Source organism: Vicugna pacos, chromosome 10, assembly GCF_048564905.1.
Source record: "Vicugna pacos chromosome 10, VicPac4, whole genome shotgun sequence".
Taxonomy (NCBI): domain Eukaryota; kingdom Metazoa; phylum Chordata; class Mammalia; order Artiodactyla; family Camelidae; genus Vicugna; species Vicugna pacos.
In genome coordinates, this window is record NC_132996.1 from 54,902,777 (window position 1) to 54,927,521 (window position 24,745).

Genomic DNA, 24,745 nt, shown 5'->3' on the forward strand with positions numbered 1-24,745 from the left:
TCTCTCTAGCATTCATTAATATATCCCCAGTAATTAGCACAGGACCTGGCAAGCAGTAGATTATCAAGAAGTATCTGAGGACTATTCAACAACTTTCCAGTTTTCACATATTAATTTTAAATGCCAGCGAGAACCAGTCTTCTGATTATAACTGGTGCTTTGTTTTTTTTTAACCTTTGCGCATTGTTTTAGCTCCACTGCCTAGCACACTATCTGGTGAATGAATGAACAAATGAACAAATTAATGAGTAGCCCTCCCTGCTTTTGTGACTATGCCAGGGTACAAACAGAAGAAAGACAAGAACATAAAAAAGGAGAGCGCCCTCTCTCTGTGTCTTTCCTCTTTCTCTGCCTCCACCCACTCCAACACCCACACACAGTTCAAGCCCAAAACCTCTAAATCATAGCGTGCTGTGCGGGAGCAAGAATGAGGCATTTGGCCTTGGTATTTTTATTTTAATATGTGTACTTGCAAAGAACAAAAGAAAGGTCAGAAAGCAAACAATGCAGAAGGCAGTTGAGAAAAAATAATTGTAGGGGAAAGCAGGGTTTTCTCTGGCAGTAGTGACTCAGGGTGAACAAATGTTGAGCAGCTGTTGTCAAGGGATTCATTGGAGCGACAATTCAGAGGAGAGGACCAAAGTTATTTTGTTGCTTAATACATGAAGTATACACAGAAAGGATGACAGTGAATCATGCCTCACTGCTAGCGTCCTAATATGTGCTAGCAGGTGGGGCCTGGGTCAGACATAATTCAAAAACCACCTCAAAAATGCTTCAGGAAGTCAACGAGGTTGGATGTTTCCTGTGTCTGACTGAGTGGGAAACCATTTGCTAGGGGAACAGGTTTTTTTTTAGCTGAAACACATCTATGTGGGAGTTCAGTGCAAAATGGTCTTGCAAAGGAGGGAAAAGAAAAGGACAGCCTTTGGAGAGGAGGCAAACCAATTCAGAACAAAGATGAGGCCGTTTCAAGCACTGAGCTGCTGGGAAAGTACAGATTTTCTCCCAGGAATAGCCCGCCTCTCTCTCCGTCTACAATGTGTTCAGTCTCCAGCAGGCTCCCGGTCCGCTGCAGACGCTCACCAACTGTTTGAAGCTCTACTCTAAAAGACCACATTAAAGAAAAAAAAATGTGGAGATGGAAGAAGATTCAGGGAACTCCAAGCTCAGTTTCTCTTTCTAATTTTAGTCAGCTCTAGGTGCCCTTGTTTTGTCATAGTTTCATCTTTTATTTAAACAATATTACTTGTACTGTTATTATTACTAAAACAATGAAATTCATAGAAAGGAAAAATGGAGTAGTGCTAAAAGCCAGTCTGCCTGAATTACTCCTTTGATTGTGATAATTAATATCCGGGTGCCCTTGAGTGTATCATGTAACCTCTCTTGGCCTCAGTTTCTTCAGCTGTCAACTGAAGATACCAATACACCTAAATCACAGGGCTGCATGAAGACTACGTGAGTTAATTTATGAGCAGAATTTATAACAGTGCCCTGGAATGTATTAAATGCATTGAAAGAGTTAGTAATTATTGCACAAACTATAAAAGACTGTAAAATATAAATACAATAATAGAGATAAGCAGAAAATAAAAATTATCCATGGCCCCATTCCAGTCAGAAATAGCCACTGTAAAATTTCGATACGTTGCCTTACTCATGTTTTTCTACCTTACGTGTGTTTTTTGTAAATCATTTCTTCCAATACTGATATTACTAACCCTAATAAAATAACCAGAACACAAACACCATATTTTGACACTATGTTTGGGGTTCAAATTCTTTATCTTGTTATAAAATTCCAAATAAGTTAGTAAATTATTAGTTCCATTTTACAGATAAACACATGAAGCGCTAGTGTGTTTGTCAGGCAGAAGTTTAAGATGGTTCCCAATGACTCACACCGTCTTTGTAACCCCTTCTCCTTGAGTGTGGGCAAAAACCTGATGCGATTTCACTCCTGCTATTAGGTTACTTTACACAGCGAAGGTAAAGGAATTTTGCAGATACAACCAGCATTCTGAATCCATTGATTTTTTAGTTAATCAAAAGGTAGGTTATCCTGGGTGGGCATAAACTAAACAGTTAAGACACTCTCTTGTTGTTGGTCTTAGAGAAACAAAATGCCATGTTGTGGAGGGGTCACCTGGCGGGGAATGAAGGCAGAGTCTAATTGTAGGGGCTTCAGTCCTACAACCACAAGAAACTGAATTCTGCCAACTACCAGTGAGCTTGAAAGAAGACCTCAAGCCTCAGATAAGATCACAATTTTTTGAGACAGTGATAAAAGACTCAGCTAAGCTGTGTGTGAACTCCTGATCCAGAGAAATTGCAAGATAATAAGTGTTTGGTGTTTTAAGCCACTATGTTTATGGTACACAGCATACAGTCTGAAAAATAATACAGGAAGATCAAAGTATAATTAAGTAGCTCAATATAAGTAAGAAACAGAACCAACTCTTGAATACAGTTCTGACTGATGTCAAGGCAAGTGTGCTTAATAGCTATACTATAGGCTTTCATTTAGATGTGTATAATGTATATTTCTTAAATTACATAAATATTATTTACTGAGTTTTATTCTTTGGCTTAGTTATATATATACACAGTGAGGCAGTAGCCTATGTTGGATATTTAGCTTGTTTGCTATTTAGAAACAGGGCTACAAAAAACAAAAAAACTTCAAACTAAATATTTTCTCACATTTCCTTAGCAAATTCTGTAGAATCCATTTCTCGCAAGTAGACTAAATGAAAAAACATGTGCACTTTTAAAACATTTACCCAATTCCTAGTATTGATATAACTGACAACCCCTCTGGGGTCCACGTGAGTACTGAGTTCATTTCCTTTCTAGAATATACTAGCTACTAAAATGTATGTTACAGCAAAACTCCTAAAATCGGTAACTGTAAGAAAATAATTTTTGAAGATTCAGGAAAATATAACTATAATCAACTCTGCACCAAAAAAAAATAGTACTTTAAAACCTTTTTATGACAGGTAGTGAAAGCTGTAAACATATTACTTAATCTCCCAAAGGACATGTACCAATCCTAGAGCAAAGTGTGGCAGCCAATTAATGACCTTTCGTAATTGTTGGAATGTTACCACAGGTGGAAATAAAATCTGTAGACAGTCTGAAAACTCCATTAAAACAAAAATTCTAACCTCCATGCCCATAAGAAATTGAATCGTTGTTACCAAGTTTTTCTAACTTATTCTTCCTGGTTTTTGCCCGTTTCTTACTGGTGGAATGCAGTTAATAAGAGGCAAGGTCGGGGGAGAATAGCCAGAAGAATTAAAGAGAAACATAAATAACCTCCAAATTGAAACCAGATGAGCACACCTTATACAAAAATGGAATCTATTCTGTCTTGGTAAGAAATAGTTTATAATAAGAGAAATAGAAACTATTAAATTTACTATGTTAAAAACAAAAGAGGAAGTGGGAGGTCGCTAAAATGTTGATGATATGTCATATCTCACAGAATCTGATGGCAGAAAATATACCTAACATTTATGAGGAACCAAAAATATTAATTACATTCTTTAGATCAGGTCTTCTGCAGTTTATCCTCTCTCCTTATTGACTCTGTCTTCCTGAAAACGAGCTGTTCTTCCTCTGGTGTGCTGTGATCACCCACGACCCAGAGCTCCATGATTACAGATTTGCTTGACATAGGTCAACTAGTTTCTCCTCTTTTTTTTTTTTTTTTTAAACTGATTTTTCCCTACCCTACAACCAGTCTCAGTCCCAAAATGGCGCTGACCTGATCCGCAGTGTCCTGGGCCAAGTCTTACGAGATCATTGTCTCAACCTCCATTCTTTCAAATCTGATCAGGGGATTGAAGGTTGCATTTCTGTGTCCACTGGGTTGGGAGAGTAGGCACTAACAAGGAGCAGAGACAAGTTAACCAGAATTCACATCTACTGTTAGAATGTATTTCTTTAAGAAACACTTAGAAACTGCATATTAGGGTTTTTAAAGATTGTTTTGTAGTGGGTTTTTTTTTCCCTTCCTGGTGGCAATGAAAGAAAAAAGGATGATTTTTTTTCAACTTTTTGTTTTAAAATAATTGTAGATTCATGGGAAATTGCAAAGAAATGTACAAGGAAGACCAGTGCACCTTTCTCTCAGCCTCCCCCAGTGTTAGCATCTTGCACAACTGTACTACAATATAAAAAACCAAAAGTTGACACTGGTAAGATCCAGAGTTTGTTGAAGATCCATCATGTATGCATGGGATTATTTGTGTTTGTTTATGTGTATGTTTGTTTATGTTTGAATAGCTCCATAAAATTTTAACTTGTGAGTAGCCTGTATAACTGCCACCATGACCAAGATATTCAGCTGTACCATCCATAATCCTCTCTTGTTACTCTTTTCAGCCACACTCATTCTTATCTGCTATGCCTAATTCCTAGTGACTAATATCATCTCCATCATTATAATTATGTTATTTAGTGAGTGTTATGAAAATGGAATCATGCAGTATGTATCATTTTGAAATAGGCTTTTTAAAATTCAGCGTGATTTCTTAGGATAGTCTGAGTTGTTATATCAATAGTTTTCTCTTAAATATGGCTGAGTAGTGTTCCGTGGCATAGATGTACCACAGTTTGTTTAACCATTCACCCGTTGAAGGACATCTGAGTGTTTTCCAGTTTGGGGCTTTTATAAATAAAGCTGCTATATCCATTCATGTGTAAGTTCCTGCATGAAAATAAATCTTCATTTCTCTGGAACAAATCCCCAAGAGTACAATTTAAGTGTTGTACTGTAGGATTATTTTTAGTTTTAAAATTAACTTCCAAACTATTTTCTAAGTGGGTATATCATTTTACAATCTGACCAGCAATGTATGAGTGACCCAAATACTTCTGCATCCTTGCCAACATTTGGTGTTACCACAGCTTTTCATTTTATCCGTTCTGATAAATGTGTGTAGTGGTATCTAATCATAGTTTTAATTTATATTTTCCTAATGAATAATGATGTTAAACATCTTTTCCTGTGTTTATTTGCTATCTGTCTATCCTCTCTGATGAAATGTCTGTTAATGTTTTTTGCCTCTGTTATAACTGGATTGTTCTTTTACTGGTAAGTTTTGAGAGTTCTTTACATATACTAAATACAAGGCCTGTGTTGAATATTTGCTTTGCAATATATTTCTCCAAGTCTGTAGTTTGTCTTTAATACATAGTATTTATTTCACAGATAAAAATGTTTTACTTTTGATGAGTTCAAATTTATTAATTTTTACTTTATGGAGTATGGATTATGCTTTGATGTTGAGTCTAATAACTCTTCGTTATGTGAAGACTGGAGATTTTCTCCATGGTCCTTGACCTCATAAAGAGTATTCAAAGGATGCCTACTTAATTGTGAAAGAGTACATGTTTTCCCACTAAAGTCAGGGGAAAGTCGAGAATTCTGCCCATGCGATGCTTACTCACGTAACTGTGGTAATCAAGAGAGTGTGGAACTGGTGGTTGGGTAGACACGTAGACTTTTAGAACAGAATAGAAGAACACGGAAATAGATCCACACAAACATGCCCAATTAATTTTGACAAAGCTGCAAAAGCATTTCAGTGGACTAGAGCTAGCTTTTTCAATAAATGATGCTAGAGCAATTGGACATCTGTTCACACACACAAATGACCTTGACCTAAACTTCACACCTAGTACAAATTTAACTCATATTGTATAGACATAAATGTGAAGTGGAAAACTACAGATTTTCTGGATAATTTGTTTTTAACTAGCAAAATCTAAAATTGCTTGCATACAGATAAAGTTTAAGAAATTAGATTATTTTCAATGGAGTCAGAATACTTTAAACTAGAACAGTTGCCTCCACATTTAAGCATTGCAAAGAATGTTAGAAAACCCCTCTATAAAAGAGGAAACACATAATAAGCTCATTCTTTGGTACATGAATATTCTAATCAGAGAAACATTCCTGATTGTGACTCAGTGATAACTTTCTCCTCACTTTTTCTTGGAAATATGCAGTATGTCAGGAATAAACTAGAACCATGACATGTAAATGGTTTGCTTTGCTACAACTAGTCTGTGTAGGAAAATATGAAACAGCAGTTTTGTCATGGTAGAATAGTAGCATTAGCAGATTGAACACTAAAATTTGCCAAGATTGGAAATGTACGGCTTTGATATGTGGTTCTAAAGAATAGATACAGCCAAGAAGGATAGGATGATATACAGTGAAGTTGTGCATAAACTAAAATTCAATACATTTGTAGTTTCTGAAGGGCACAGAATAAAGAGACAAGGAGAGTACACTGGGAGGAAGTGGTTTAAACCCCACTGTGCCATGTAGGCACTCCGTAAACTTTGGCAAATCGTTAAACTTCTTTGATTCTCTGTTTCCTTATTTAAAGAATTACAAATGTATTATTTAACTCACACACTTCTGAGGATTAGTGAGATGTGTAAAGGGCTTCCACATGGTTGGCCCTCAGTGATAGCTATAGGTACAGATAATACTGTCATTAGAATCCAAAGAAAATCAAATTTTTAATCTCTTGCCATAAAGAACCTATTAAGAAGCTACCACAAGGCTGATTTTAATTGTCACCTCTTCTCTCTTTGCTTGCCCTCTAGCTGAGTGCTAATTACCCACATGCCTATAACAAGTCTAGTTTTGAGGCTTAAATTCCTCTCTCTGTTGCTCAAGGTGTAAGAACTGACAAATTTCTGACCTCCACCGGCCATCAAAATTCCCTGATGCCAATTTCGGCTTTTCCTAAATTAATAATATATCAGCTTTGCAAAGCACTGGAGTATAAGCTTCCCAAAGACTTTGCTCTGATTACCTCAAAATGCCAGCTCCTAATGATAGCATAGTATCTTCTCTCTCATGCCATTGCTACCCACTAGCTAACAATTTTCTTTTGAAACAGTGGAATTAAATACTGACACACCCTTTGACATACCATTAGACCCCATGAACTTGACATTTTTAAGTTACTTATTTGGAATAATGAATCCATCTGCTTATTCAGGAAGCTAAAAAAACATTGGGATTCTTTTAAGTTTACTTCCTTTATATGGGCATCTCTTCATATGATTTGTAAATGTCCTTTTCACAGATAGGAGAAGACAGCAGGTATACAATTTCTCTTTTCTTCATTCATTCATTCAGTAAATACTGAGAATCAACATTTATCTAGAAACTGAACTATATGTAAGAGATGTGACAATGAGTAATATGTCAAGATTTCTGGTTCCCTTCTCCTACACTGCTAGTGGGAATGCAGTTTGGTGCAGCCACTGTGGAAAACAGTATGAAGATTTCTCAAAAGACTAGGAATAGACTTACCATATGACCCAGGAATCTGCTCCTGGGCTCATATCCAGAAGGAACTCTACTTCAGGATGACACCTGCACCCCAATGTGCATAGCAGCACTATTTACAATAGCCAAGACATGAAAACAGCCTAAATGTCCATCAACAGATGACTGGATAAAGAAGATGTGGTATATTTACACAATGGAATACTATTCAGCCATAGAAACCGACAACATAATGCCATTTGCAGCAACATGGATGCTCCTAGAGAATGTCATTCCAAGTGAAGTAAGCCAGAAAGAGAAAGAAAAATACCATATGAGATCGCTCATATGGTGGAATCTAAAAAACAAAAAAAAAAGCATAAATACAAAACAGAAATAGACTCATAGACATAGAATATAAACTTGTGGTTGCCAAGGGGATGGAGGATGGGAAGGGATAGACGGGATTTTAAAACTGTAGAATAGATAAACAAGATTATACTGTAAAGCACAGGGAAATATACACAAGATCTTATGGTAGCTCACAAAGAAAAAAATGTGACAATGAAAATATATATGTTCATGTATAACTGAAAAATTGTGCTCTACACTGGAATTTGACATAACATTGTAAAACCAAATATCCCATAGCTGTTGAAGATTTGTTTTCAAGAAATTTACCAGATTTTTGGTAGAAATTGTAAAGCTGATTCTAAACTTTGTGTTGAAAATTAAAGGGGCCAAAAATAATACAATTTTTAAAGAAAAGAGCAAAGTTGAGGATTTATGCTTCCTGACATCAGGTTTCACTGATAAGACCATGTGGCATTGGCATTAAGGTCAGTGGAACAGAAGTCCAGAAATAAAACCACACTTACAGAGATAAATAATTTTTGACAAAGATACAATGGGTAAAGAAGGGCTTTCCAACAAATGCTGCTAAATCAATTAGATAAATTTATCTGTAAAATAAATTTTGATCTACTGTTCTTCATATCCTATACAGAAATTTGTTTAAAACAGATAAGATTTACACCTAAAAGCTAAAACTACAATGCTTCTAGAATAAAATAAAGTAGACCTTGCAAACATGGGTAAGGCAAATAATTCCTATGACACAAAAATCACTAAACTAATAATAAAAGAAACAATTTTTAAAGTACATTTCACTGAAATAAAACTGTTATTCATCCTTGGAAACCATTAGAATATTAAAAAAAAAGGCAGAGCCTGAGAGAAATAGATCATGATATATATTTCTGAAAAAAGTTTTGTATCCATGATATAGAAATACTCTTAATAGTTTTATAAGTCAATGTAAAAAAAATGTATTTAATGGGCAGATTTTTTAAAAAAATACTTTCCAAAACAATCGATATAAATTGCCATTAAGCACCAAAAAAGTTCCTCAAAATCATTAGTCATTAAAGAAATGAAAAGGAAAACCATAATAAGATGACATTTGACAATTAATGGAGTGATTAACATTAAAAAAATGATACCAAATATTAGCAAAGACATATATCGTCAAATATGTGGAGCAACTAGAACCCTCATACATGGTTGTTTTTTTAGTGTAAAATGACTCATATTTTTGAAAGCTGTTGGGCAGTGCCTCATCATGGTTGGCAGCCTCTGAGATAATTCTCTATGATCTCCATCTCCCTGAGTCCATGTTCTTGTATAATCCCTCACTTTCGGTGTGGACTGGACCTAATGCCTTGCTTCTGATCAATAGAATACAGCAAAATAAATGAGATGTCACTTCCAAGATTAGATTACACAAGACTGAGAGTCTGTCCTGCTCTCCATTTGTACCTTTCTTAGAGTCCATACCCTAAAGGAAACAAGCTGCCTGTGGAAAGATTCTTGTGTCGAAGAATTGATGTTTGCAACCAGCAGCCAGCAAGGACAAAGAACTGCCAACAGCCAGTTGAGTGAGCTTGTATATAGATCCTCCCTGTCTTGAGACTTAAGATGACTGAAGGAAACCCCAGCTAACCTCTTGACTTCAGTCATGTTGTAAATCTAGTCAGAGGCACCCAGCTGAGTCACGACTAGATGCTTTGCCCATGTAAACCATGAAAGAGTAAATGTTTGTTGTTTGAAACCAATAAGTTTTTGGATAATGTGTTACATGGCAATCGATAACTAATACACTTACAAAATTAAATATACACTTAACATGGATGGACCTAGCGATTATCATATTAAGTGAAGTCAGAAAGAGAAAGGCAAATATCATATGATATCATTTATATGTGGAATCTAAAAAAAAAAAAAGGTACAAATGAACTTACTTAAAAAACAGAAATAGATTCACAGACATAGAAAACAAACTTATGGTTACCAAAGCGGGAAGGGGGATGGGGAAGGATAAAATTAGGAGCTTGGGATTAACAGATACACACTACTATATATAAAATAGATAGTAAGGACCTACTGTATAGCATGAGGAAACATGTTCATTATCTTGTAACAACCCATAATGGAAAAGTATCTGAAAAAGAATGTATATAACTGAATCACTTTGCCATACACCAGAAAATAACACAAAATTGTAAATCAACTATAGTGCAGTTTTTAAAAAGTTAAATATACATCTATGGAAAATACAGACAGACATATTCTCTCTCTCTCTTTCTCTCTCTCTCTCTCTGATACACACACATTCACAAATGGAAAGACAAATTCTTGTGTAAAAATGTTCATAGTGGACAACGACTTGGTTCATAAAAGTGAAAAGATGGGAGGATAGAACAAAACCAAAACAACTGCCTGTTAAGAGGGGAACGGGTAAATAAATTGTGGTATTCAAAAGTATAGTATGACTAAGCTGTAACAAACGATTAATTGCAGATATGAGAAATAACATGAACTGATTTATAAAACATATTAAGCAAAAGAAGTTACATGTGAAGAAGTCATATGATATTTAATGCACCTGAAGTTCAAGAAGAGGTAATACAACATATGATAATGGTAAGCTAAATAGTGGTTGCCTCTGGGTAGGACTTGTCTAAGAGGAGGCACGATGGAGCTTTCCAGGGGTGATAAAAGTGTTACGTATCTTTGGTTGGGTTAGTGATCACGTAAGCATTTGTTTATAAAAATCTGAATTGTACATTTAAGGTCTATACATTTCACTACAATGTAAACCTCAATTTAAAAAAATAAGAAAAATATTGCTGAGTGAAAAATAGAAATAAAAGTGTATGCTCCCATTTATATGACTTTGAAGAACAGGTACAATTAATCTATAGTGATAGAAAGCAGAAACTATGGGAGTTGGGGATGACAGGAAGGAGCGCCGGGACATTTTTTGGGTGATGAAATTTTAATTACACTTGTCAAAATGCACAGAATGTTGAGGATAGAACCTTTGCGCTTGACACTTTGGATCTCAGGAATTGGAACTGAAATTTTAATTTCTATCAGGATACATTCTCTTTCTACCCTTGTATTATCATTGTGTTCTTGTCTGTATTAGCTTCCATTTTGTCTGTATCAAATGTATTTTAGCTTCATCTTAAAAAAACAACAACAAAAACAAAACAGATCAAAAAACCCAATGCATTCCCACCATAACACTACATTAGATGAGGAATTATGACACCTGCTGCACTAAATTCATTTCCAGCTAACACTCCCCAAACAGTTGTCTGTTGAGGAAACCACATATCCTTTCATATCCTGTTTTAAATGAGTGGTCAGTCCTTGGAGCACCAATGTATTCATGACTCAAGGTGGTGCCTACAAATATAAAAATGACTCATGGAAAGGCCCGGTCCAGAAGCTTCACACCATGAAGTTAGAATAACTAGCTAAACTAACTGTATTTCTCTGGAATCTGATGGCAGAGTAGAGATGTGATTGAATAGTAAGGAGTGAGAGAAACCTAAACAAAGGCTGAGATACTAAGAGAAGGGACATCTAATCTAAGCTTTTCCTAAATTAATGTCATAACTGTCACCTTGGGAATCTCTTAAAATAGAGATTTAGAGTCTGTAGGATGAGGGCAGGGCCAGAGATTCTGCGTTTATAACAACAGTCCAGTGAAATCTGTCTTGGTGGACCAAGGACTAAACTTTGATGAGCAAGAACCTAGCTCATAAGAGCTGTTAGGTTTTTGAACTTCCTCTGATCCTTAGGGCTTGCAAATTCCAGTTCTAATCCATGTATATCCCACACCTATTTCTTAAGATTTTCTGAATCTGTTCCTTGGAATGGAAGCAGTCTAACATAGAAAATCAACATATAATAAGTTTCATAAAAAGTAATCGTCAACAGTTCTCTGACACCATTGAAGGTCTAGTAACACTTGTATGTCTCTCACCACTTCCTTTTTGTTACAGCCATTTGCCTTTGATGCCACCCTTGCTAAATAGTTTTAAGTGAATTTCATGTATTTTCATCTTGGAAAATATATGGCAGCTGCAACAGAGTTCTGGCACCTGTGAGTTTGAAGTTTAGACTCACATTTCTCCTCTGTGTTGTGTCACCTCAACTTTCTCTTCAACTAAAATTTGTTTTCTATGTGATGTCCACCGTATCAATACATGGAGAACTAAGCAAATGGCAGGATTTCTGTATTTTCGTCCATGCTCTTACACTGTCTTTGGAGGTGCCCCTTTGAAAGGTACTTTAACTTCTTCTGACATCAATTGCAACACCTAGGAACTGTTGGATTAATTTGTTAATCTAATAAGGGTGCTTATAAACTAAAGATTGTACGGCCAGGAATTTTCACTATTATTCCAATTTCTGCTGGTACTTAGAGTCAGAAAATGAGAACTACTTTAACCTCTGGCTTTGTACTGAAGTTATTATAATATAAAAGTCTGCCCCAATAATCAACTGACATCTGGCTGTTTATGCAGCTTGATTCACACAGGAACTCAATATCATCACATCAGAAAATAAATAAAAGGAGAAGGAAAAATAAGGAAACCTAGTAATTCTTTGTTTTTCTTCTTCCTGTTCTCATTCTGTTCGACATCTACACTCAGTTGTAGATTAACTGACCTTCAGCTCTGACTTTGACCCTGTCTCTTCCCTTTGAATGTGATGTTCTAGAAACTGATCTACTTGGTATTTGAATTTCCCCTTTACCATTGAACTGTGACTTATGTCCCCAAGTTCTAGGAAGAATTCTCAAGTCAGATAAAAACGTATCCCAAATACTACTTTACCCACTACCTATACTAAAAAAGAAAAAAAAAATTATTTATCAAGAAATTTGTAATTTAGCCTGATACCCTATTTATTAGCTAAATCTGACAACTCTACCCATATTGGACTTGGTATCATGGAGGAACCAACTTTAATAAACATGAAGATCAGCCTAGATTTGACCCCAAGAAACTTAGCTTTCCTTCTGTGTCCCCAGTAAGTACATCTAAGTGGACCACAGCATGAGTACAGTGAGTCCGTCCAAATTTCAGAGGTGTTTTTTCTGTACCTCAGGCAGGTATGTGTGTTCAGAAATTCAGCACATCACAGACCATATAGATCCCTGATCCAAAAAACAGAAACAAACAAACAAAACTAAACAAAAAAGAAATATATCCACTAGAGGGCATTGAATTCATCTTAGCTATGCCCCGTTATCAAATGGCCCAGAGCAGTGGTTCTGAAACAGTGGAAATGAGAGCAGCAGAAAGATTTTGAAAATATTGTGAATTCCCATGGGCACTAAACAAATCTGTAAATAGGCTAGGGATTATGTGCTACATATTTGTCTTAATTTGTGTGTAAATGTTGTAATGAATGCAGTATACAATTATTAAAACTTATCCTGAATTCACAAGTTTTTTTGTGCTTTGAGTTTTGTTCAGAAATTATTATGTCATGCATCTATTCAATTTGTGTATTTTTCTCAAGAGTTTCTGAGACTCTAACAGGTCAAGTCCCATTTGCCTAAAGTTGTTCAAAGAGGTAAATATACATGTTCAACTATGTAAATACCACCTTTTAGGGTTTAGGTTCAACCAAGACATTGACTGTCTAGGAAAATGAGAATAGTAAGGATTCATCTGCAGGACTGAGAAATAATGCATAAAGTGATAAATTTGTTTTTGAAGGAATATAAAATAGCCACTTAAGCATGGGAGGCGCAGGATGGCACTGCATCTGCTTCCCATTGCTCTTTCCTATTATAAGAAGCCCCGCTGCAGCAAACGTAGAGTAGGGACGGCGAAGGAAGAAATGAGAGGGCGTTTGGCTGTAAAGCTTTGGCCAGATACACTCCGACTTTAAAAAAAAAAGGAACAGGGGCAGACAGCAATCATAATAAAGAGAGAGCAAAATAAAAAGCAAGCTTCTTAAAAAAAAAAAAAAAAGAACTGCAAGCCACTGGAAAGATACAGATGAAATCAATTCTGAGCAGCCGCTGCATTCACTCTGCACAATATCCCATTCAAAGCCAGGTTTGCCAATCATACTAGAAAACTGAAAAAAAGAGACATGATTGCTTTACCAAAAGCTGCCTGCTCCCCACCCCAATTTCATCAAGACCATCTACATTTGTAAGTTGGGAGCAGGGGAGATTTCTAGTTGTTTACATTATGGTGATAATTCAACATGCATCCCCAGTGTCTCTGTGTGTCCAAAGTTTCCCTTCTAAGGACACCAGTCAGCTTGGGTGAAGGCTCACCGTAAAGGCCTTGTTTTTACTTAATCACTCTTTAAAAGCCCTATATCCAAATATAGTCCAAATAGACTCATTATCCTTCCCATCTAGATTCCTTTTATTTCTTTTTCTTGTCTCACTGCCCTACCTGAAGGCTCAGTCTAATGAGGCGTGGAATTGGCAAGAGTGAATATTTTTGTCTTTCTTCTCCTTCTAGTCTTTTACTATTACATGTGATACTAGCTCTGAGTTTTTCATAGATGTCTTTTATCAACTTGAAGCTCCTTTGTATACGTATGTTTTTCAGGTTTTATCAAGAAATGATTTGTTTTTTAATGCTTTTTTTCTGCATCTATTGAGATGATCATGTGTGTTTTCTGTTGATAAGGTGTTTTCTGCTGGTATTAGACAAACCTTGCACTCCTGAGATATACCACTTGGTCACAGTGTATAATTTTTTTAATACATTGCTGAATTTATTCTGTGAGTATTTTGTTTAGGATTTGGGGTTCATATTTGTTACAAGTATTAGTCTATTGTTTTCTTGTGATGTTTTTATTTGGATATTTATCATGGTTATACTTATCTCATAAAATGATTTGGGCATTATTCCCTCTGATTTTATTTGAGAAGAATCAACATGAATCATTTTTTAAATTGGTAAAATTCAACTGTGAAGCCATCTGGACCTGGGCTGTACTTTTTGGTTGGATTTTGATTAGTAATTCAGTACCTTTACTTGTTATAGGTGTATTCACATTGTTTATTTCTTTTTGTATTAGTTTCAGTAATTTGTGCTTTCTAGGAAGTAATGCCATCTAAATTGTCTTAATTTATTGATATGCAATTTTTCTTAGTATTCTTTTAACTCTTTGTATTTCTGTAAAGTTGGTAGTAAGTCTCCTTTTCCATTTCTGGTTCCAGTAGTATGACTTGTCTGTCTAAATAGCTAAAGTTTTTTCAGTTGTATTGAACTTGACAAAAAAATGGCTTTTGGTTCTATTGATTTTCTTTATTTTTATTATTTTTTATTTCATCAATTTCTGCTCTAATCTTTATTATTTCCTAATAATAAAACAGAGTCTAGTGTCCCTACAAACACTTATTTACTAAATATTTGCTTTTCCATCTTATAAATCACCTTCCTCCCCTTTGAAATTCCAATACACCCAACATTCTCTTTTGTCTTTAGCTGAATGTGGTATTCAAGGTGAGGGCTTTGGCCATTTTGGTGAATTATTTATTTTTCCTGGGTCTCTCCCACATATACATATTATTAAACTTTTGTTTGAGTTTCTCCTATTAATCTGTCTCATGTCAATTTAATTCTTAGACCAGCCAGAAATTAGAAGGGTAGAAGAAGACTTCTCCCTCCCTAATGTTAGTATAAAAAACTTGGATAATAGGATAGCTAAGCTATCCAAGGTTACCAGAAATCAAATAATAAAATTAGATTTTGAAATCAGTCTTTGGACCATTTGCCCAGAGTACTTTCACTTAAATTATAGTTGATTTATGTATACATTTATTCTAAAGCATCACTGAAAAACTTGTTTGGCACAATTTCATAGGATAGGATTACCCTGCTACCTTATATTATCTTTAGTGGAAATCAGAGAAACTGTCATTCATTAAACACCTTGAGTTTGCCACACACCATGGGGAGAAATTTCATACGTATCATCCCATTTATCTTTTCCTGGAAGATTAAGGTTTGTGGCCACCGTTCTTTCAGAGGAGACAATAGACTCCCTGCAGCATGTGGTTAAAGGATGTTTCCTTCAAGACCGATACTGCTACGAAGGCAAGGCCTGAGTCTGTCTTGTTCAGAGCTTTACCGCGCTTAATTAGCTAACAGATTTGCTCTTGATAAGCTGTTGCATGATGTGGTTTCTTTTGTGCTATGATCCCTACTTGTCTGGTGTGGAACTCATAGGACTCAGGCTGTGTGAAATAGTACAAAATGGAGTCACAGTGGCCAGTCTTAACTTCCATATTAGTAGTTTTGGGTATAAGACTGTGGGTGTCTTAGAGTGATAAATTAAGAGTGTTCGCTTAGATAATGTATTTGTTTGGCAACATTGATAGAAAGACTTCACTGGAACAGAAGGAGAAACTGATAGCGACAGGACCCTCGGAGGATTAGCGTTACGCCCTACTGGCACACTCCTTAAAATGAGACCACTCAGCCAAGAGACTTGAAGGCTCTTTGCTGGAGGACCTGACTTTATGCCACGGAGAACTGTTCCAGATGGCTGGTGCTGGAGGCTCTGGCAGAGCAGAAGGCGGCTTCCCACACACGCTTACCACAAGGCCCGCTGCCAGGCCAGAGACCACTGCTTGTGCTGAGACGCCTCCTTCCCAGACCCCTCCTTGCAGTGGCTGGTTCGTTGGTTAGCCCTGTTTCTAGTCTCCCTGCTTGGACCAGTCTGTGGAGTGTGCGAATTGTGAGCAATGAAGCAAGTGTTTTGTATGTTTTGTTTTGGTCTGCTTTGCGTATCTCCAATCCCGTGATACTTACCTGGCCTTTGCTGCTGGGCCCTGCGACAAGCACAATCAGTCAATAAATGTTTTTTGAATTGAGTTGAATTGAACTGAAGAAAGCATGTTCAAGTCCTATGATAAGGGTTGAGTGGAGTCAGCCTTCAACCTTAGATGTTTGATTCTGAAAGTTAAGCTTTATAGGCTAGGAAACTTAATAGTGCATCTAAATGTTTATTATATTTTCTATTTTGACCTGAAGAGTGAAAATTAATCTGAAAGAATGGCTAAGAAAAGCCGTTCCTAACAAACAACATACATAATCAGACTCACCAACAATTTGAAATTAAAATGGCAACAAAAGAACAAACAGAAGAAGGAACAACAGCAACAACAAGAAAACCTCTACAAAACAAAACTAAGGGGAGGATAGAAATAAACCTTGAAGGTACTAAACAAGTAAGGGAAACAGCTGGGTACTGGCTGTGCAGACAAAGCATCAAGTTGTTTTCTTCCATGGAATGATTAATACATAAAAAGTTGGAAAAGATGCTCATGTTTAGGTTCATTCATTCTCAGCAAATATGTGAAATGTGTATTATGAGGCAGATACTAGGAGGAATGCAGTGGTCCCTCCCTAAGGAGATGACTGTCCCATGGAGGAGAAAGACACAATGAATAGTATGTGTAATATTCACAGGTGAGAACTCTGGTACATGCATGTTATTTATAGGAATAGTGGAGAAAAAGCAAAGACAGGACACTTGATTTGGGGGGAAGTACAGAAGAAGGCTCAGCGGGAGAGATGCTGCTCAAAGTGGTGAAAAAATGCTTTTAGTCTGAGGAGGGAGGGCATTTCCCAGTCAGAGAACACATTTTAGAAAGGAGTAGGGATCGAAGAGAGAATGGCACGGGAAGGCATTCATGAGTTTGTTAGTTTTCTGTGTCTGAGTCACTGAATTAAGTACAGTTGAGCGATTGGAGATAAAAGCTGAAGGGGCAGGGAAGAGGATCCAGTGTACGTCATCTGGAGATCTGGAAATCTGAGCGGCTGAACTCAAAGCAGGGGGAAGAATGCCATTGATTGAATCTCTGGCTACTACTTGGTACAACCTGTCTGCATCTCTGTGCGTGTAGTCTGACCTTCCAGATCTTCTACAGGCCTAAGCCTAGAATTTTGTGAACCAAAGGTAGGTGCTTCACTTAGTCCATTTTTCATGGGCCGTATTTATGTGGCTGTTTGCAAACTGTCACTTAATAACGACAAGTATAACACAATTGAAACCTGCCCCCCCAACCCCACACACAACGTTTCTCGTCCAGACAAACTGTCATATATCTTTCTGAAGTGGGTCTTGCTTGATTTTCTCTTTTTGTCTTTTTACAGTGGCACAGAAATCCTGTTCACAAAAGTGGTATTTTTTAAAGTACCTGCTCACTTTGGAAGGGAGCTTGGGGTTGAACTTTGAAACCTGCCTGAGACACCACACTTCTCTTGTAGAGTTCACTTATGCTTGGTATCCTTACAAAGCCATTTTGAGTTCTCATAACTCACTTTGAGAGGAGAATATTTCTGTAGTACCTTCATTCTTTTTCTAAGAGATTTAGAAAGAGAGAGCGAATGTTTTCACTAAAATCAGAAACTACAGACATTACTATCTCCTGTCCCATCCTCAAACATCTAAATCCTCTACCACGACCATGACACCCATTGTGCATTAACTCAGCATGACTTTAGTTGTCCTTCCGTCAGTATTTTTCTCTGTTTCAAAGATTATCATTTTTTTGCCCCCAAGATTCATGTTGAAAAACGACTTTGTAAAATCATATTTGCCTGAAAATTCTTATGAAAGAAAATTAAGCTGCCATTATGAATATTGTTATTATAAATGATATTATTGTTATTATTGGGGTGGCGGTACCAATTATTAAGGGGTAAGTGAAGCTGGTAATTTTGGAATGAGATTAGACATTCTGATGGATGAACACATACAGGAGAAATGTAATGAGGTGAAAAACCAAAACAAAGCTCCTACCAATTTGCCACTTATTGTGAACAGATTTCTGCAGGACAGTCTGAAAGCAGTCACCTAAACAAAAGGACACATCTGACACATGAAAAGAAATGTAGTGCTCTTCTCAACACCTTGTTAAAAGGAAAGTAAAATTGTTTTGCACTTTTCTGAAATTATAAAAAGCAACAGTCAGTAGAGTGTGCTTCTAAGCGTTTGGAAATGATTAGGGACCTATTCTACTTCTTTATGAAAGCACTTGAACACTTGGTTCTGAGATTTTTTTTTATTCTATTGAATTTCACAGATTGTCTATGGAATACCTTTTGATAGTGATTTACCAAAATGAAATAGCCACTGAAAATTCAGAAGACTCGAGGAAGAAAATCTCAATTTTTTTCTTAACTTTTAATTCAAAATAAGCACCTTGGAACAGTTACCTCAGTTTTTAAATATACTTGGATTATCTTTTTTCTTTTTGGATGTTTGTAGAAGCTTTATTTTTTTTTTCACTTCTCAACTTTTTTTTTCATATATTTTTATTGAAGTGTAGTCAGTTTACAATGTTGTGTCAGTTTCTGGTGTAGAGCATAATGCTTCAGTCATACATGAACATACATATATTCGTTTTCATATTCTTTTTAACCATAAGTTACTGCAAGATTTTGAATATAGTTCCCTGTGCTATACAGTATAAACTTGCTTGTCTATTTTATATATAGTAGTTAGTATCTGCAGATCATCTCAAATTGCCAATTTAGTTTAACTTAATGAATCTCTTATTACCTACAAAATAAGTGCTAAAATCCTTAGCAAACTGCATAAAGAACTCCACCAGCATCTGACTAGCTCTAAGCATTAGTTCACTCCAGTATCTGGTGACTTATCTATAGATGTGCACCCCTAGGTCTGATCAGTATGGTGTTTTCACTGCCTTAAGTTTACACTGTTTCTCTGTTTCTCTCCTACTATCCTACTATCCAAAGTAGTATTTCTCCATACCTCTCTAAATGTGTGAGTTTTTGCTGCATCGATCTTCCTTCCTTCCTATCTATCTATCTATCTATCTATCTATCTATCTATCTAATATACTCAACAAAATCTTATCTCCTCTTGGAATCCTTTTTTACCACCTACTGAAAAGTAGTCTCTTATCTCTGAGTTACCATAGAATTTACTGTTTTCTATTTATTCCTCCCTAGAGGCCTTTATTCAGTGGTTCAAAACTAATAATAATGAGTTATCTCCTGCAGGTGACAGTTTTTTTTTTTTTTTAATGTATAGATAGAGCACGTGTGAACCGTGCTTGTTTTCTTGAGGGCAGTATTTTGGCAGTAGTAATTGTTTTTATAGTAGGTACTTGATGCAGTTGTTAGCCTAAAGCCTCATACATATTAAGCAGCAAATATTTATTATGTAAAACTTTCAAAACCCTGTTTTACCTCTTCATTTTGTATTCTGTATTAAAATCAAATATGTTCAACCTAGCAAGATGGCATTGCATGATGAATTCTACCAGTTCTTCTGTCTTACAGGCCAGTTTTAATCTCTTCCAAACCAAGATACCTGTTATGGTAGGTGGTGCTGTGGAGGCACCAGTAACCACCGACCACAAGTACGTTTGAGTTCAGGCTCCAGGGAAGCTTATTCTGCACCCACATAGCGTTCCGAGTTAGATATCCCTGGTCAGCAGGAGTGGAGGCTCAGGGAGGATACAGACATTTCTGCCTCGTGTGTACGTTTTGGGGACTTACTCTGAGGGTCTGTCTTTTCATCACATGCTGACCTTAGTAGTAGGCTCTGTCTTAGCGAGAAGGGGAGAAAAAAAATATGACACTCTAGTGGGAAGTTTGTATGAGCTAGTCCTGAAAGTGGCATATATTATTTCTGTTCATGGTTCCTTGATTAGTACTCAATTATATGGCTACACATAACTACAGTCAAGTAGGAAATGTAATCTGTTTGTGTGCTTAAGAAGAAAGGAACACTCATTTTGGGGGAATGGTTAAACGTGCTTTAGGAAGTTATAGACATTGTCGTAATCTATTGATACCATATGCTTTATGTTATATTCCATATACCACTTATACAGTTAGCATTCTGATACTCTACTGTGGTGTATGTGCATGTGATTTAAGGACTTGTACAAAGGAGGAAAAGAAACAAGACCAGGTAGAGCCTTAAATAAAATTATAGAATATGTTTATAGATAAAGTGTTATTAAATGTTATCTGGGAGTCTACAAAAGACACAGTTTTAGGGTTTTCTGGAGAAGATGTTTATTACAAGAAATTGGGTCACACAGTTACAGAGGAAGAGAAGTCTCAGGACCTGCAGAGTGAATCAGTGCCTTGGAGACCCAGGGGAGCCAGTAGCATAGTTTCAGTCAAAAAACTGCAGGCACTAGAGCCAGGAAGAGCCAGTGTTTCAGACTGAGCGTGAAGACAGGAATAAGCCAATATCCTGTGGAAAGCAGTCAAAATTCAGACCTTCAGCTGGTTGGATGAGGCCCATACACATTAGGGGGAGCAATTTGCTTTATTCAGTCTACCAATTTAAATGTTAATCTTATGTAAAAACACCTTCATAGAAACATTCAGAGTAATGTTTGATGGACCATCTGGACACCCTGTGGCCCAGTCAAGTTACAAAAAATTAGCCATCACGGACACTAAAGAATGGCATTACTTCGCACATATCCTACCTACTATCATTGACTTTCTGAAGATAGTGTGGATTTAATCCTCTTTCACGTCTTAAATGTGGATTCAAGCAAATCTTCATCATCATCATCATCATCATCATCGTCATGATCATCGCCATCATTTAGGTAGATACTAAAATTAAAGCGTCTAAGTTCTAAAGCTATTTTAAAAATTAAAGTCAGTAATTATCTTTCTTCTCATTCCTTTCCAGGTGTTAACCCATAAAGTAGGAAGAGGGGAGGATTAACAGTTCCAAGTAATAAATAAGAATTTAAAAGTCATCACTCAGATTAAAACAATGAAATAAACTATTTCCAGTGAAATACTCCAAAAAACATTTAACCAAAGTTTGTGAAATGAAATAATTGAACTATAAATCTGGGGGGAAAGTTACAAATAGTCTCTTTGATTTTTTTTTTCATTTAAGCAAAGATTGTCTTGTCCAATCTGAATTTTATTTAACAGTATAATATATTTTTTTCTGAATGAATAAGTTCTTGTGGATGTAAATGAAATGTGGCCAATATTCATAACACATTCTAAAAGCAATTATTTGACTACAGAGTTTAAAAGAAAGCAGATATTTTCCAAATCAAGTGTTAATTTTTATCAAGTAAGACAATTCCCATAATCCAAGAAGAGACTTCATATTTAAAAAAAAATGTTTTTTGTCATAACCAAGAATTATCTTTGATAATCAAATAAATTCGCAAATTCTACCTGTGACTTCCCATTAACTCTTGGTGAAATTCTCACCTTTGCAGTAACTAGCAGTGACTATTGATAAATCCATTAGGAAAGACTTTTTTTTTTTCCTGCATAGAACTAAATTTAGTGATCAGCAGGTCAACCTTCTGAGCTGAAATAAACAAACACTAATACCAAATTCTGTCCTTACCCTCAAAAAATAAATTTTATATAAAAAGAAGGGAGGAGATGCTGTTTAATTGCAGAAGATGTTAAGGGAAAAAAAATCATTTAGGAATGTAGGTGACTACAGGCTTCAAGCAAGATTCAAAATAGTATAACTGCTTTAAAAATGCAATTATTGCTTTCAGCAGAAGATTGAATCTTTGCAAAGTCAATTTTGATAAAGATTTACTGTGGAACAATGCAATCGCCTGTCTCATGAAATAATAAGTTACCTTGCCCTGAAGTATTCAGGAGGAGACTTTATGATCGTCTCCACGATAGGACAATAAATGAAGAAATTTTCTTTTAACTTTTTAAATAGTTTTATTCTAGTATTTCAAGACTTGAAATATCACTGGTCTTGTTGGGGAGAAAGAAAAATTTCCTCAATCTTTATAAATTCTTACTGCTGGTCTTAGAATTAAATTGACATGAGACAAAGTAACAGGAAAAATTAAAATTTAATTTTATATGTACAGGAACCCACATACATGAGAGGTTCAGAGACAGGAAGGTAAAATGAGGTATATATGTCACTCTGAGCTAAGGAATGGAATAGGGGGCTGGGGCTCCCGAGGACAGGAGGGTCATTCACAGGATACAAAGAAGAGATGTTTGGTAATTAGATGTTTGCCCTGCCATTTAGATGCGGCTACTTAGATAAAATTTATCTCCGGTAATAACTCTTTCTTGGGGAAAAATCTCCAATTTAAATTCTTCTAGGTAGCTAAGGGAGGGGCAGCAGTTTCTTATGAATCCCCAGGGTCTTGACTGCCTTCAGCTCAAACTCGTTCTCATGCAAAAGTGGCACATTTGGGGAAGATTCAGTCTTTTGTATTTCTATATGTCCGGCAAAGGAGGTCCTATTCCCCTTTGTTTGAGACTACCTTTTCAAATATGTTTGTACGGCAAACATCTTTAGAAAATAAAGTTACTCTTTTCCTCCAGAGAATAGGGCAGACAACTTCACTGTCCAGTAGAATAAAGATAATATTTCTTTCTTCAGACAAAAGGCGAACATTCACTACCTGCTAGAAAAGATTCAGGTCCCCTCAACTCAGGATCTCCTTCTCGGCAGAAGTTCTGTTGGAAACGGGTTTAGGGAACTAATTCTCCTGGGCTAAATATTGCTGTGAGTAGTAAGTTGCTGATAACCTTTGACTGAGGAGTCAGGAATCTTCTTTCTGTTGCCAAGTCCAAACGCCTTCTGCTCGCCGCATGACGGGCCGATAAATCGGAAGACGAGATGCTGGGGCAAGGAGTAGCGACTTTATTCGGAAAGCCGGCAGACGGAGAGGATGGCAGACTAATGTCTTGGAGAACCATCCTGCTCTAGCCAGATTACAGGCTCCTTTTATACAAAAAATAAGGGTCGGGGGGCGGTGGCTGATTGTTGCAATCTTCTTGCTGCAGGCATTCTTTGTTCTTGCAGCCATCCCCGTGGGCCAGGTCATGGTGTCCCTGTAAACCTCCAACAAAACGGAGGTTATTCTCTACTGCATTTCTACCCATATCCATGAAACGATGGCAAGCTAGTAGACTGAATGATAGCTTCAGAGTTTTTTATGCCTGCATTGGCCAAAATGAATAGCACTGTCAAAACTCACTGCTTTTAGATCAATACCTGTTGGGATATAAGGCCTAGTTATTGAGACACACATGTTGACTTGTAGCTCAAAGTCACTTTTTTAATGAAGATTTCCCTGAGATAATGATAACTTAGTCTTCAATAAAGAATCCTTTTCAGTATTTTGTGTTTATACAAGATAAAACATTTGTTATCTTGTCTCTCTCTCTCAAAATAGATTAGCAGTCTTAACAATGGCTTCTGTTTTCCATAGATTAACATAAATATAATAGCCTGAAGTAGACTGGGAACATGCAGGGATGGTGCAGAGGCGGGAAACAGTGGGATCTGTTTCAATGGAGGCCAACTGAGGCAGTGCCTTCAGTGAGTTACAAATCCAAATCAGTCTCCAGCAAAAATCCCAATTCTTGAGCTCTTCTCTGGATTGGAAGTTCTGGAGTGGGAAGAGGGATGCTAAAATGCAGACTGTCATCTTCTCCAGGAGCCTTCATTACTGTGCAGTGAAAGCAAGAAAAAGGAAACAAGTTGGGAGCATAAAACTAGTCTCTCCAGTATCTCTGAAAGTACGAGAAAGCCTCAAGTGAACCAAATAAGGAGAGCGTTTTGTCTGCTAACTCTACTGTTTACAAGATGGTGATATGTTTTAGAAGTAGAAATCCATGCTCATAATATCTAGGTTGGCTGTGCTCACATTTTTTTTTCCTAGAAATTGGCAGGTTATGCAACCTAGACTTGGATTAATCCTGCAAGTGTGTTATCACAATACCTGTGCAACAGATAGAATCAGTTCAAAGACTGACAGATTATTTCCTCCAAATGGCCGTCCCAATGCCTGGAATAACAAAGAGGCCCAATGTTTGCCTACTGAATGATTGAGTTAATTTATATTTGCTTTGAAGAAAGGAGTTTCATATGCCAGTGAATGGAAATTGTTCCAATTGTATCAGCCCTGCCTGGAGCTGAATGTACCTTGTTCATAATATAGATGTACATTTTACTATTGTAATAGAAAACATTGTCTTCTCGGCATAGCAACACAAAACTGCTAGGTTGACGTTGTCATCTGAACTCACATGTAACCTGATTTTTGAAAAGAAACAGCCTTGCACG

The 24,745-nt window shown here is 36.5% G+C and overlaps 2 long non-coding RNA genes across 2 annotated transcripts in view; one reads left to right on the forward strand and one right to left on the reverse strand.

The window, feature by feature from the left end:
• Window positions 1-9,367, forward strand: part of LOC116285438 (uncharacterized) — a 36,783-nt gene extending 27,416 nt beyond the window's left edge. Inside the window, exon 3 of the long non-coding RNA XR_012077047.1 lies at window positions 9,134-9,367. This is a non-coding gene — a long non-coding RNA (uncharacterized lncRNA). The remainder of the gene's footprint in view (window positions 1-9,133) is intronic.
• An 11,346-nt stretch (window positions 9,368-20,713) lies between these two features.
• Window positions 20,714-24,745, reverse strand: part of LOC140699017 (uncharacterized) — a 30,014-nt gene continuing 25,982 nt past the window's right edge. Inside the window, exon 3 of the long non-coding RNA XR_012077046.1 lies at window positions 20,714-20,893. This is a non-coding gene — a long non-coding RNA (uncharacterized lncRNA). The remainder of the gene's footprint in view (window positions 20,894-24,745) is intronic.